Genomic DNA, 15,211 nt, shown 5'->3' with positions numbered 1-15,211 from the left:
CAAAGTATCACGAGAGTAAATCGAGAAGTCATAAGGAAGTCTGCGTTTGAACGGCTCTCGCGCTACTGTGATGTCATCCGCATTTCTGTGTTCTTCGTCATACAAGCTTGTTGAAGATGCGTAGAGCGACTGCCTTCGGGACGTAAAGTCAACACAAAACGCTGTAAAACTATCATTGTGGAATTCTAATGCGTCAATCAATTAAAACAACATATCTACACAGACTGACACTGCAAAGTGACCTAAAAGATTTTTGTTGGAATGGATTGGAACGAATTATGGACGTACTCCTCGCTTGTAAGTCACATTGGTCTACTAGTCCACGGCTGTAAGTACTTAAATGTAAATATGGTGAAACTGCAAAATATTGCATGAAATGCTGTAATAAGAACATACTGTTACTAATACAGTTAATAAGAAAGTTTACCGTTTACAGTAACATTTAAGCGATTTTAGACTATTTGAGCGACAAAGATGCTAAAGTGAACCGTTTTCAGTTCGCATACGCGCACAAACTCAAAAATCACGCAAAGCAGACGCATATTTTTTGGGCTTGACAGGAGATATACGCACAAATTATATTGTAATACCACAGTCTCTGCAAGTATTCTCATAAAAACAGTCGTTTATTATAAGTGAGAAGTTGATCATGTGTCAGTGTATAGATCGCTTCTCCGTTGTTAAAGGGACAGTTCGTCTCATAAGAAATGCTTATGTTTGAGTCATAATGTTAATCAAACTACAAAAGACAAAAGGAAAATCACTTTTATAGCTTTAAAAAGATTAATTATATTTAATTTATAGTATGAAAACAGTGTTATGTTAATTTGATACTGTTTTTCTACCTAATCAATAATAGGGGTGTAACGGTACGCAAAAATCACGGTTCGGTGCGAACCCCGGTTTTGAAGCCACGGTTCGGTTCATTTTCGGTACAGTAAGGGAGAAATGCAAACATTAAACTGCAGGTTGTTTATTACTTTAAACTTTTTTTTACAATTTGTTTACACTTTTTTAAACACTTTATTAAAATATAACAGATAAAATATATATAAAATGAAAAAATTATAAATAAAATACTACTGCAAAGTTATTTTTTACATTATTTTATAACAGAAGGTAACCTTCTCTTAAACTTTTTCTACTAAAACCTTGAACTAACAAATTCAATTCCTGAATACATTTATGAACTATTAGCCTACATTTTTGCCACTAAAAATTTTCTGTTTTGATTTATTTTGGATTGTTTAACTCACAGAATTGAATTGGCTATGTACCATCTCTGTATAAAAATAATATTACTGCTCTATGTGTAACTGCATAGCAAGCAACATGATGATACACTCATTTTGAGATTAGTGAGCTGCATACATAGCCATCTTTGATCTTTTGCACGTTTCTCCTAATCTTTGCTTGTGTTGTCAATGTAAGCTGTGACTTTACTTACGAACCCCTCCGCAGCTGAGTAACAGCTGAGTAAGCCCGGGTTACAGCTCTTCTCTGTCCCGACCAGCTGATCGCATTGTGACAATGATATGATTGACGTGATATGCAGATGAAAAATCTGATCACGCATTCCTTATTCTTGCTGTCACAGAAAGTGCGTCTCATGAATGCGTAGCAACGAAAGACGTGCATCCTCTCACGCACTTTTGAAAGAACAAAGCAGCGCGTTGACACGCGTTTAACATGCGCTTTTAGATACGACACGTAAACGTTTACATCAATAATCAAACGGATATACAACTAAGTAAATAAAAATCTTTCTGCGGGCCGAATTATGTTATATGTTTGACAGAAGACTTGCGCTGAACGCGGAGACTTCCGCCACTTAATATGTTCGTGCGGAAACGCACGTATTATGTTCCGCACAGGCGCACACAAAATGCATTCGGCCTTTCGGTGCACGTGCGCACCGTGCCGAAAGCCCTGAACCGAAACGGTCCGGTTCGAATACACGTACCGTTACACCCCTAATCAATAATGTTAGATCTTACTTTATTTGTAACTTTGTTCTTTTCTATTTTATATGCTTGTAATGTCTTGATTTGTTCTTATTTTATTTTCCCACATCACTTTTTTGCTTATCTGAAAATTATTCAACCCATGACTCAAAAACCATAATGTAATTCATTTAACCAGTACTATATTGTAAAATTAATTCATTTTAAATTAGATGTAGGCCTTCAGGTCCACCCTATTGCAAAACCAACTTAAAATTGTATGGCCTTGTGACTGATGGTCTGATTATGGCAAAATAAAATGATTGCAGATGTAAAATAGTAAGGGAATTATACTTGTTACAGCTTTCCACATTTATCAACCCATTTAATTAAATATGGTTTCTGTTACTAGTCAAATGTTTACATTTTAAATCTAAATTGTCCGTCAGAATTAAATAATTGAAATAATGGTCATGTATGTTATGGTGGGAATTTTGTTTCTGCGCACGCGGAGGGATGTTGAGTTCCTTCCTTCTTTTTTGTCCTTGGCCAATCACATGCCTGAAGAATAAATAAGTTAAGTTACAGCATGTTCCCTAATGAGCCCATAATATTTATTCTGGGGGGGTCCTCCCACCTCGCAGCCCCATCAGAGGCCACATCGCCCCTCGAGCGCCCTTCTCACCTTTTTCACCCCTGACCCGTTTTCATGCCTGATATTTACTCTGTTGGAATGCCAACCAAAGTAGTTTTGCAACGAAACACAGCGTGTGCTCGACATGGCGGAAACAACAATACTACAGCGTGACTGAAAGGTACACCCTCTATCTTTTATAACCTTTTATATATGAGGGCGGTGTTATGAAAATGTTCAAACCAGTATGACGTCAAACTGCATGGGCGTGTTAAACGAGCCGTTTTAGGTGGGCGTGTATGAGGCTTCACGTTTAAAAAGAATATCTCTTTGGATTTGAAACTTTAATTTTTGCAACTTTACAGATCTTTTATGTGCACAGACACTTTTCAGCTCGGGAGTTTCAGGCCCAAGACCGGCCCACTTTTTCCACAGTGTTATTCCAAATTAGCACTTTTTTCAAATTGGATAAATAAAGCAACAGTTCAGCTCTTACTATAGTTTTTATTAATATCATGGTTCAACAAATAAGGTAAAAGTTAAGTAATATTTCACTTAAGATAAGAAGTTAACAAAAATATTCCTCTACACTCTAAAAAAGGCTGGTTTACTTTTTACCCATAATGGGTAAATATTACCCCATGCTGGGTTAAAAATAACCCAATGTTATAGAATATATAAATAACCTAGCCCTTTTTAGAGTGTATCCCATAAGGAAAGGTTGATAAATTATTAGCAATGCTATGAGGCCGATGATTAATGCAAATAGAAATATAAAAGTCCTAATTAAAAAAGAAAACAATTTGACAAAAATATTGAATACAGTATTGGGTAAATGGCATAACAAGTGATTTATAAGCTTTTTTAGGCTGGTCATTTTGGACTGGGAAAACAAAAGGCAGAGCCGGCGCCAGATCATAACTAACAGGGGGGCACTTGGCTTCCAACGGGGGGGCACGCAATAGCAACAATAACTTGCAAAAACAAGACATTAAAGGTGAAAAAGAGGATGTTTGTTTTATACATTTTTGCAATATTACTTGAAACTGTCTTTACTAAATGATAAAAGACTAGCTAGAAAGATTAGCTGCACTGAAAGTAATATTATTAATATACGTCATCTGTGCACAAGATAGGACCTTAAAAACATAATCCAATTGCTCATGCGGTCATCGCATAAGCGATTGGCCCTCTGGCTTGTCAATCACTGCCATTACGATCCTTGTGAGAGACGTGCGCGCTCCAGTAACTAAACACAGCCGACGCATGCGCATAGCGCATGAAACTCCGTCTTAAGTTTCGTTTTGTTTTCATTGTCGATCCTGCGTTCCTCCTCGAATTTGCACCACGGTAGAGAAGAAACTCGAAGGAGGACGCAAAAGAAATACTTTTTTAAGCCGCTGGGAATAGGAGAAAATTGTCAGAAGAACGTAATGTAAACAGAGTCGTTATTGGAGAAACATTTCAACACTGGAGAGCAATGAAGGAACAGAGAGGTGTCAAGACAGACGCGCAGTTTGAAAATTCTTCCCAACAGGTAACAGTGATTATTCTTTCTTTGGGGAATAATTATTGTTGTACTGTTATTCAAGTATATTGACGTTGTTCTTGTACTGTAGTTGTAAGGCAGTGACCAGTCTGCTACATGCTAGTTGAAATGGGAGTAGCGTCGACTGATCTAACGTTTTAACGTCTTATTTGTTTATTATCATCATTTCACATAATGAATCCACTGATGCGAGTCACGCGACACAGCATATGCCGGTGTTAAACAAACACTCATGTTCACTAGAAATGAGCTGTGAAGGAGGGAGGCTGTTCTTACGCATGCGCTCATTTAAAAAACTCAGTAACTGTTTTTGGATTCTCAGTCGGCGAAAAACATCCTCTTTTGCACCTTTAAAACAAGAAATACAGTGCAAGCACACACTCATACAACTGGTACAGACTGTCAGCTCATTTCCCTTATAAAGTGCAAAAGACCACAAACTATTTGAAACCACAAGCCATTGAAATGAATGGGTTTCATAGCGCAGCGCACACAGCGTCGTAGCTTTAAAAAAGCTGCTTTACCATAATCACGTTGTAATGCTGTTAACGGTCTATAGCCACACTTCACATTTAAGCTTACGTAATTTAAAACAACGCTAACTTACCTTTAAAATAGCTGAAGACGGCGTGTACGAACATAAACTTCCTTAAAACAGTGTCCTGTAGATTTGTAAATTCCACCTTGACCTCTAATCTCTGAGTTTGAGCCAGTCTGTGTTTGCATAAAGTCAGATGGAGCAGGCAGTGCTGGTTCGTTCTAAATGTTCTAATTTCCATATTTTACACGATCCATAAACTGCCGCGAAAAAACACGTTGCTAGTACCAAGTGACAAACATGCTACGTAAGACAAGTGAGACGCGCAATACATCCAATTAGAGAAACTGGTCTATTTTAATTAAAGAAAACATATATCAACTATATTTTCCTCATTTGATTACATTACAAGTCATGAAACATTCAATGTTTAATTTATTTTAATTATTCTTGATATATTAAATTAATAAAAAACTTTTAAGGGGGGGCACAACAACCTGTTTGGGGGGCACTGCCCGCAAATGCCCCCCCTTGACGCCGGCCCTGAAAAAAGGTGTTATAGGGTTCTGAACACAACCTGAGGTTTAAATAACTTTAATTCATATTGTTTACTCATGGCCTCCTCATTTTCAGCGGGGGACTGCTCAGAAGCTGCTTGCATAATATTTGCAAAGTCTATGAATCGCCATGTATGCACAACTAATATAAAAAAAAATGTTTGGCTTGTAAATAGTTTGACAACGGTATTAGCCGAATTATTACGTTGCTAATGCTAATCATTACTAGGCTTATTTCTCTTTAAGTTACCTTTTGCCTCTTTTGTTTGTCCTCTTGAAAATATAAATCTGTAAGTTTGGCACATTTGGCAGCATCCTCCTCCAATGGATTTTTTCTTCAACCTGTTTTTTACGCCCTCCTCCTCTCAGACGCGTATTGTTACGGTAGGGCGGCCCAGCCTACCGGAGAAAAGTTTTCTTGGACGTGCTATGGACCGAACCAACTCTATGGAAAGGGGAAGGGGAAAACTCCCTCACATGGTACAACCCATGCAGAGGCTGCACGCTGCATTGTAAATGCGAAACGTGTGAAGTGTCATTTAAGAGAAGATATACTCACTAACGTGACAACAAAAAACTTGACCGGCCCAAAAGTGAAGCGGCCCACCGGGAATTCTCCCGGTTCTCCCGATTACCCACCCCGGGCCTGTGCACAGAGATCATTTAACACTCTAAAAACAAAGGAAAACATGCAATCTGACAATATGACTCCTTTAACCCACTATTCTACAGTGCAACAGTTACTGCGAAAGATAAAATATACAAGTGTAATCTTCATCATACCTAACATTATTAACATGTCTGGAGGCATAAATGGCATAACATGTTTGGAAATAATGACAGCAAAGAAATATTTTCTACATTATAAAATGATAGCAATGATTAATAACTTATTTTTACAAGAATATTTTTACAAGAATATTGGTAACACTTTACGGTAATGGTACATGAATTATCATGAATTCATGTATAAATTCATGCATGAAATATGCATTCATTTATGCATTAATATCTCATGAATCATCAAGAACTAACACAAGTTCAACGTCTTTCATTCATGACTTCATGGATGAACAACACCTTAATTAAAACATTAACTAAGAGGAGTACATCATCATGAATTATGATTTATTACACATGATCATGAGGTTTTCTTTGTTCACAAAAAAATCGGTCTTCACCACCCATTGTGGATAAAGCTACAGTAGTGGTGGTACATAAATCATCATATATTCCATTATTAACTAAGCATTAACTATCAATGACTTCATCATGTGTGTGGCCCCTCAACTAAAGTGGTGACTTGGTGCTTTGAAACACTTATGAACAATGTGGCATAACTAGGAACATACAAATTCTGTGGGCATTCAAATAAAGTGGTCATCATTAACTAAGCATTAACTATCAATGACTTCATCATGTGTGTGGCCCCTCAACTAAAGTGGTGACTTGGTGCTTTGAAACACTTATGAACAATGTGGCATAACTGGGAACATTCAAATTCTGTGGGCATTCAAATAAAGTGGTCATCATTAACTAAGCATTAAAGGAGCATTTCACCCGTAGAAACATTAATCTTTATTGAAAGTGTGTCATATTTGTAGTCGAAATGTAACATACATTTAGAATTTGGTGCCTATTTGACAGAGAAAAGGGGTGTTTGTAGTCTCACTCCCTCAACAAAGACATTGCACTTCCTTCTTTCAATGATGCAAAATGATGATTTTTACATCATTGAAAGAAGGAAGTGCAACACTGAAATCTGTATTTCTCCTGTCTCAGCGGCAACTGAGAAATTGATGCATGACCATTCAAAAACATGGTCATGCATCCACATCAGTAGCATGGTCCACATCAGTAGCTTTATACTGTACATTAAAAGGTGACTCTTTACCAAAAAAGATCAACCTGTTTGTAAAATATTTTTTCTTTTTTTTTCTTTTTTGTAAAACAGCTTTATGTTTTTGAAAAGTTTTGAGATATACAGGCACTTAAAATAAAGTTCATGGTGTATGTACTAATTTCCTTCTCAGCTCTTTCCAGCTGTTGATTCAACTGGTTTATACTGTTTATATATACTGAATAAAGCAGTAAAATTTAAGATCAAAGTCCATTTGTGTCCACAGTACATTGTTTGCAACGGCTTGAACCTTCACTTTCATATTGATGTCATTTCCCAGTTATGCCACATTGTTCATAAGTGTTTCAAAGCACCAAGTCACCACTTTAGTTGAGGGGCCACACACATGATGAAGTCATTGATAGTTAATGCTTAGTTAATGATGACCACTTTATTTGAATGCCCACAGAATTTGTATGTTCCTAGTTATGCCACATTGTTCATAAGTGTTTCAAAGCACCAAGTCACCACTTTAGTTGAGGGGCCACACACATGATGAAGTCATTGATAGTTAATGCTTAGTAAATAATAGAATATCTGATGATTTATGTACCACCACTACTGTAGCTTTATCCACAATGGGTGGTGAAGACCGATTTTTTTGTGAACAGAGAAAACCTCATGATCATGTGTAATAAATCATAATTCATGATGATGTACTCCTCTTAGTTAATGTTTTAATTAAGGTGTTGTTCATCCATGAAGTCATGAATGAAAGACGTTGAACTTGTGTTAGTTCTTGATGATTCATGAGATATTAATGCATAAATGAATGCATATTTCATGCATGAATTTATACATGAATTCATGATAATTCATGTACCATTACCGTAAAGTGTTACCAGAATATTTTATGACTGCTATACTAAATACTCTCAGTCATAGTTACTGCTAACTGTTATAAGTTAGAGTTTAATATTTTAGTAAATTAAATATTCATTTCATATCTGAAAATACAGAACAGTATAACACATACATCTGCTGATTTTCAATGCAATTCAATTTCATTGCAACAATGCAATTCTATAGACATGACAAGAGGTTTTCCTGAGATTTTATCTCTAATGTTTGAGACCTGACTGTCAGGACCTGTCAGAACCATGTGTTAAATTATATCTAGTCTTTGTGAACGGGGTCCAGGCAGTACCATGTTCTATGTGGGAAATGCGTGGTTTTAGTATTGGGTTATTTTGACCACACATTTCCCGGGTCTCGTCTCTTTTTCCCCGATCCCTTACTCTTAATGATTTCCAGCTGTATGCAATTTATTTTGTCCCTATTTATTGTCCTTGTGTTTGCTGTTCTGTGCTCGTGCGTCTTGTTGCATCTTGTCGGTTCCTGTGTCAGTTATCTTTGAGTATTTGAGAGTTATTTAGTCTAGTTTGTTATATGTTATGTTTAGTTTAGTGTCAGTCTAGTGTTGCGTTTACCCCGTCTTGTTTTACCCCCTCGTGGGTTTTGTTTTCCCCTGTTTTGTCAATACATTACTAATTTTGTCACTTCTGCATTTGGGTTCATTTCTTGTCCAAATCCCTCACATTACGCACGAGCCAACTAGAACCCAGCAGACATGAACAGCTGTCTTGCACGGAGGGGCCGGAGTTATCGCCTGGAGTGTGAACTGGGTCCTATCTGGTACGATCCACTTGTGTATGGACCCGGGATTAACTCCAGGCGGAAACTGACCAGAACCGCCGAGCCCCTTCCACTGTCATCTATTCCCGAGGGACACATCTTGGGAATGTTGGGGCTCGGCCCCAGAAAGCTCCTCCCCACCTGTGTCCCTTCGAGGAAAGCAAGAGAGGAGGATCTCCTGGGAGTCTTTGTCTGGGGGGTCCTCCTCAGAATTGGTTGCTCCTCATCCACTCTCTGCCCCACGGCCTCGGAGAAAGAAGGAGGAGGGGAACTCTTGACCAGCCACAGCCAGAATCGTCGACGCAGCCGCCAGCGCGGCCAGAGCAGTGTGCGCAACCCGCGGACTAGATGAATTAACACTTTATAATCCGAAAGGAAAACAGTTATATAAATGTTTTGTAAAGGGGTAAACAAAAAGGTGTTAAATGGGAAAATGGGAAATGTGTGTCAAAATAATTTGAGAGTAGAAGAAGATGATAAGCCAAGTTGAATAGTGTTGTACAAACCACCATTAACCAAAAAAGTAGAAGATATACAATGGAAGATATTAAATGGTGCAATTGCTGTTAATGCCTTTGTTTCAGTTATTAATCCGAATGTACAGGGTGGTTGTCCTTTTTGCAATACTAGAGAAACTGTTTTTCACTGTTTTTTGGAATGTAATCGACTTGGAACAATATTTGAAGTGTTTAAAGTAGGGATGCACCGATACCGATACTGTATACCACATTTTCTAAAGTACTCGTACTCGTTAAAAGTCCCCCGATACCTGGAATCGATACCACGGTCTGAGAAATGTCTATGTTTGAGTGGTGTGTAAGGGGTTAATGCCTCTTGTGTTGTCCAAAGAGGCAGAGTTTACAACAAACTGGAAAACTAGTCCTTTGTTTTTTTGTTAAATTATATGACTAAAGCTGTTACCTGTAAATTTAAATCATGTTTTTTTATTAAGTACTCGGTATCGGTATCGGCAAGTACTGAAATGTAAGTACTCGTACTCGTACTTGTATTCCAAAAAAGTGGTATCGGTGCATCCCTAGTTTAAAGGAACACGCCCAGATTTTGGGAATTTAGCTTAATCACCGTATCCCCCAGAGTTAGATAAGTCCATACATACATTTCTCATCTCTGTGCGTGCTGTAAATCTGTCTGACGCAGCCCCCGCTAGCTTAGCACAAAGACTGGAAGTGAATGGCCTCAACTAGCATACTGCTCCCAATAAGTGACAAAATAACGCGAACATTTTCCTATTTATGGGTTGTGATTTGTATAGTCACACCATGTACAAATAACAAGGTGATATGAGACACAGCTATCTTTTAACAGTATACATACTGGGAACTATATTCTCAGAAGGCGAAGCACTGCTACTGGGCGGAAGTCCTTTTAAAAATCAAAATCTCTCTCTTCCCTCTCTCTATCTATCTATCTGCAATGTCTAATGACCCTGCACATTCTTGAGGATGTTCTTAGGTTGTGTTTGACTTGTGTTCGTCCTCGGAAGATAATGCGCATGGTGTCAAAAACAATTGATACGTCGTGCAGATGAAACCTGGTCTGCAATTCTGTACTTACCAGCATGAAGCCTACCTTCCATAGGAATGAAACACGTGCTTCGCGTCAGTGGAAAGTGGTTGCTTAAATATGGCCAGTTTCTTTCATAAGAATTGAATTGAGGGACTGCATGATCAGCTGGCGCCTACCGTTTCCATGGTTCTTTTTGTGAGTTTAGTGCTTTCCCCCGCCCATAAATCAATCGTCTGTGGTGCGCCTTCATCACCTTGCATTTTTATTTTTATTTTTTTTTACTCAGTAATGGATATGATTTAAAGGTACAATTTGTAAGATATTTGTAAAAAAAATTAAAAAAAGATTTTTTTTAATGTTTTAATTCCCACACAATTTTATAAAATAGTATCTTATATATAGTATATCCTCTATAGAAACAGATATGTCTGGCTCTCTATCAAGGGTTTTTTTCTTCGTAGGACTTTTTCCTCCTGACTAAGTCAGGGATTTTTCTTCCTAGGTGTTTTTTTAAACCCATAGGGAGTCAGCTGACATTAGATCTCTCTTCTATACGTTACATTATTACTACTCTTGCTAGTACAGTGTAATCTTAGCTGCTGTACTCTGCTTCTTATGTTGTCTACCGATTTTTCTGTTTTTTTTCTGCTTTTATTAATGTAAAGCTGCTTTGAAACAATTAAACAATCATAAAAAGGACTATATAAATAAAACTTATTTTAGTTGAATATACAGTACATATATACCACCCAAGGACCAGCTTTTGGTTTTTAAATTGTGGGTTGTTAAATTGCCACTGTATTGAATACATATCAAAAGTGGTGCACTGATGGCCAAAGATCTTGCTGCTTCACAACATAGCTGCTGTTTTGCCGGCTAAAGGAGGACCTACAGGATATTAGGCAGGTGGGCATAATGAATAGGCTCATCAGTGTATATTTTCTTTATTGCAGAGATATTATTGTGAACTGTGAGTACTTTGAACATGACCAACCAAACACAGTAGATGCACAACAGATGACATGAATAGATTCAGCATGCAAGCACATAACTTAAATGGTTAAAGTCAGAATAACATAGTGGTGATCTGAACGTTCAATAGACAGAAAGGTACCGAAAAAGTCTATCATAAACAACATCAAAACACTTCACACATCTGTTAGTCTACTGCTAAGCGTTTGTTCTGGTTGTGTATCGTACTGAATTCTGATGTGAGTCAGATTTACAACAGCACTGAAGAGACTTTATTATGTCACCAACATCACTTCTCATGAACAAATACAATAAACAGTCAGCAAGAGGGTTCAGATACAGAAGAAGGTCTAGAAACAAATAGACTTTCTGAAATGTTAATTCGTTTTTTGTTAAAGATTTCTTGTCATTAAACGTTCTGAAAAAATCCACAATTGGATGAGGCAGGATGACAAATGTGTAAGACAGCAGCACCAGAAACAAGCTGCCCAAAATTAAGCTGCGCTTATGAGAAGTGATTGATATTGAGCGAGAGAGACCCCTCCAAGTACCAACAAAACAGATAATGATTATTGGGTAGGGGATCAAAAATGCTATAGCTTCACGCAGAAGATAATCAAAATACAAATCATGACGTATGTCAGCAAAGATCAGAGGCACGAACCAGATGATCATAGAAACCAAACAGGAGAGTTTTAATGAATGATGAGTTCTGTACCAGAGTGGATGGCAAACCAAAAGATATCGCTCAAGAGCAATACATGCCATAAAATACAAACTAGCAATTAAAGAATAATCATATGCATTTGACACCACAGAGTTATTTTGTATTGTATACGAAATCATACAAATAATTTGTATGAGATCTGAAAGAATCAAATGAATCACATAAACTGAAGCAACATGCCGAGATTTGATGAGAAAACACAATGCAAGCAAAGTTAAGAGCATGACTGGAACTTCAATAACTGAAAGAGTCCAGATAAATACTTTTTCTGCAAAAATATGATTTTTCAAATGCTTTCTGTGTGACAGATGTAATGCCACAGAGTCCTTAGATAGCCAACCTGAATGTAAGGTGCTAATGTTGTTTTGTGCCATGGTCTCAAACTCTTGACAGTCAGCACTGAAATAACACCAAACCAGTCATCAGTTTTACAATGTAAAGAAACATTAATTTTTACAAACAAAAAATATACACATTCATGTCTGACTGATGTCTTTAGACAAAATAATGTTCTGCTCAAAGCATTAACGTTTTTCATTTTCTCATTAGGTTTCCATTTTATATTTTTTTAATAATTAAATTCAGACTTAAAATTAACACACATTTAATGGTGCAAACTATCAGAGTGATTCTAGAGTCTGAAATACAATGATAGTTGACAATATGTACACACACACCCACGCACGCACGCACACACACACACACACACACACACACACACACACACACACAGTCATGTTGGTGGTTTATGAGAACTTTCCATAGACGCAATGCATTTATATGTCCAAACTGTTATATTCTATTCCCCTAACCTACCCCAGTCCCTAACCCCAATGTCACAAAAACCTGTTGCCAGTCTTTAATCTATGAAAAACTACAATTTAGTATGTTTTTTTAGCGTTCCTGTGTCCCCATAAACCATGGTAATAGCATAGTAAACATGTCATTATAAACTATTCATATATCCCCGTAAACCACATTTGCAAACCCACACACACACACACGCACGCACACACACACACACACACACACACACACACACACACACACACACGCACGCACATATAAGATGACATGATCATACCTGTAAATCCACTTACACAACTGATGATGTTGTTTATCAATTTATCAGATTGATGGTGTTTGATCTTGATACTCAAAATATTATTAATCTAAATTAACTTTAGACTTCAAATGGAAAGTCGATCTGTCAGATGATGTGCTGAAATAAAACACAAAGATACTTTAAAGTGTCAGACAGATCCAAAATCAAAAATGACCTGTATCATGCAGCTGTCCATCCATGTAAATTATGTGCAAAGTAATTAAACCAAAAAGTGCACGATTAATAAAGTTATTGGCCTCTAAAGTAGAAAGTTGACTCTGAATCCCTGAAATTATTAATCATATAGTTTAAATCTTCTGTCTGTCTCTATCTACGTAGATACAAACGCTTTGCATAATAATCTCCACCTACAGTCTTGACCGGGAGAAACGAAAACTCTGACCTTTCCACAGACACTTCAGCTAGTTGAGAGGACACTGTGTTTTCAGCTGTAAAGGCAAGTTTGTGTTGTTTTCACTACCAAAGGATGAATATGTGAAGAATCAGTGGTTGCAATTACTTTTTCAAGGAGGGATTTACTAAACATTTGGCAATGAAAGATGGTTCAGTACCCACTAGATGTTCTAAAATGTCTAGTTTACTGTAAGTCTTATCAGCAAGCTGTGCTAGCAACACATGTTACAGTTAAACTGGTGTTTAGCTGTGGTCTGGTTAGCTTATATACTTGTGTAACAATGTCTGTCATCATTTTTATAACTTGGACTAATAATAAATGATGTGTATTGATGTCGATGTTTAAACTCTTAATGTCTTGATAGAAAGTTGCGCTAGCAAGCAGCTAATGCATGTTAGTTGCACAAAACGGGGCTGAAAACGTACGTACACCACTTCCCACTCAAAGGTTGTGATCTATAAAGAAAAACTTGATGGCAGAATGTACGCACCTGTAAGCAAACTCTGACCCATGCGTACACAAGTAAATAAGAATGATTATGAGGTTTGGTAACACTTTATTTTACGACCTGCAAAGTACCGCGTAATTAAACCGAATTTACAGCGTACCTATTTGTAACAACAGGGTACCTCTACAGTACGTACTTGTAGGTATAAGGGAATAATATTTTAAGTTTGGGGTAATAAGGGGGTAAGAATATGAAGAATTATAAATTATTTATACTCTAAGTATTTTATAAAAACAGGGTGGGTACCTATTGTAATATTATGTGGTATATATGACTTAGTCAAGTCTAGGGGGAAATTATGTTTTATTTATTTTTTATTGTGAATTTTTCATATTGACTACTGAATGTTGTATACAGTCAATGTCTACGAGCCACATCGGCAAATAAATATAACAGCACATCACTTTTATTTTAGTAGCCTATATTACTTGCATTTAATAACAAAAGTCCAGCTGATTTAATGTGGTTATCTTTTTTTTAAGGTAAGTACAATAAAAATAGCAACTTATTCCCTATTTACCAGGAAACTCCAACATTTGCGGACATATTTGAAGTGGTGCTTTGCAATTTATTTACTGTAAACACAAGTATTTTAGCCAAATATAATTTATGCAATGGCAAACCAGAATGAAACAACAGCAGATATCAGCTCCTGCTAAAGCAAAAGACGACTACATGCGTAGGCTACTGCGCAGGTGTAGAACGCGCGGCCGTCTGTAGGAGGTTTGCTGGAACGCGATCCTGAGGTGAAATTTCTTTAAGAGGTTTTAAAAACGTTCTACACTGTGGAGTACGGCTGCGAGTGATGTTAGCAGGATCCGCATGCTGGATAAGGTGACTGGTTTTGTTAATACATGACTCACGCATTTCAAACAATGTTTTTTCAAGAAAGTTGCTAGCTAACGGTAGCAGGTTAGCTAGCACATAGGTTAGCCTAAAGTTATTAACGTAACTGGCTCAGAAAACTCTGTTTCTGTCAAGGCACAGTGAAGAAACATTTACTGAAGGCTTATGTTTTTTATATGTAATGCAGAACAGCATTTGTGAGACGACATCAACTCATCATCCGAGTGGAAAAGAACACCAACAGAGGAAGCCAAGCCGCAAAAACAATGAAAAATTGTCATGACTTTTTATTTTAAATAAAAGTTATGTGATAATAAACATTAAGTGTTGGCTTAATTATAGTGTTTTAAAGATG

The sequence above is a fragment of the Paramisgurnus dabryanus genome, chromosome 19 (genome assembly GCF_030506205.2).
Source record: "Paramisgurnus dabryanus chromosome 19, PD_genome_1.1, whole genome shotgun sequence".
Lineage (NCBI taxonomy): Eukaryota > Metazoa > Chordata > Actinopteri > Cypriniformes > Cobitidae > Paramisgurnus > Paramisgurnus dabryanus.
The sequence above is the reverse complement of the archived record's forward strand: the minus strand, read 5'-3'. Positions refer to the sequence as shown.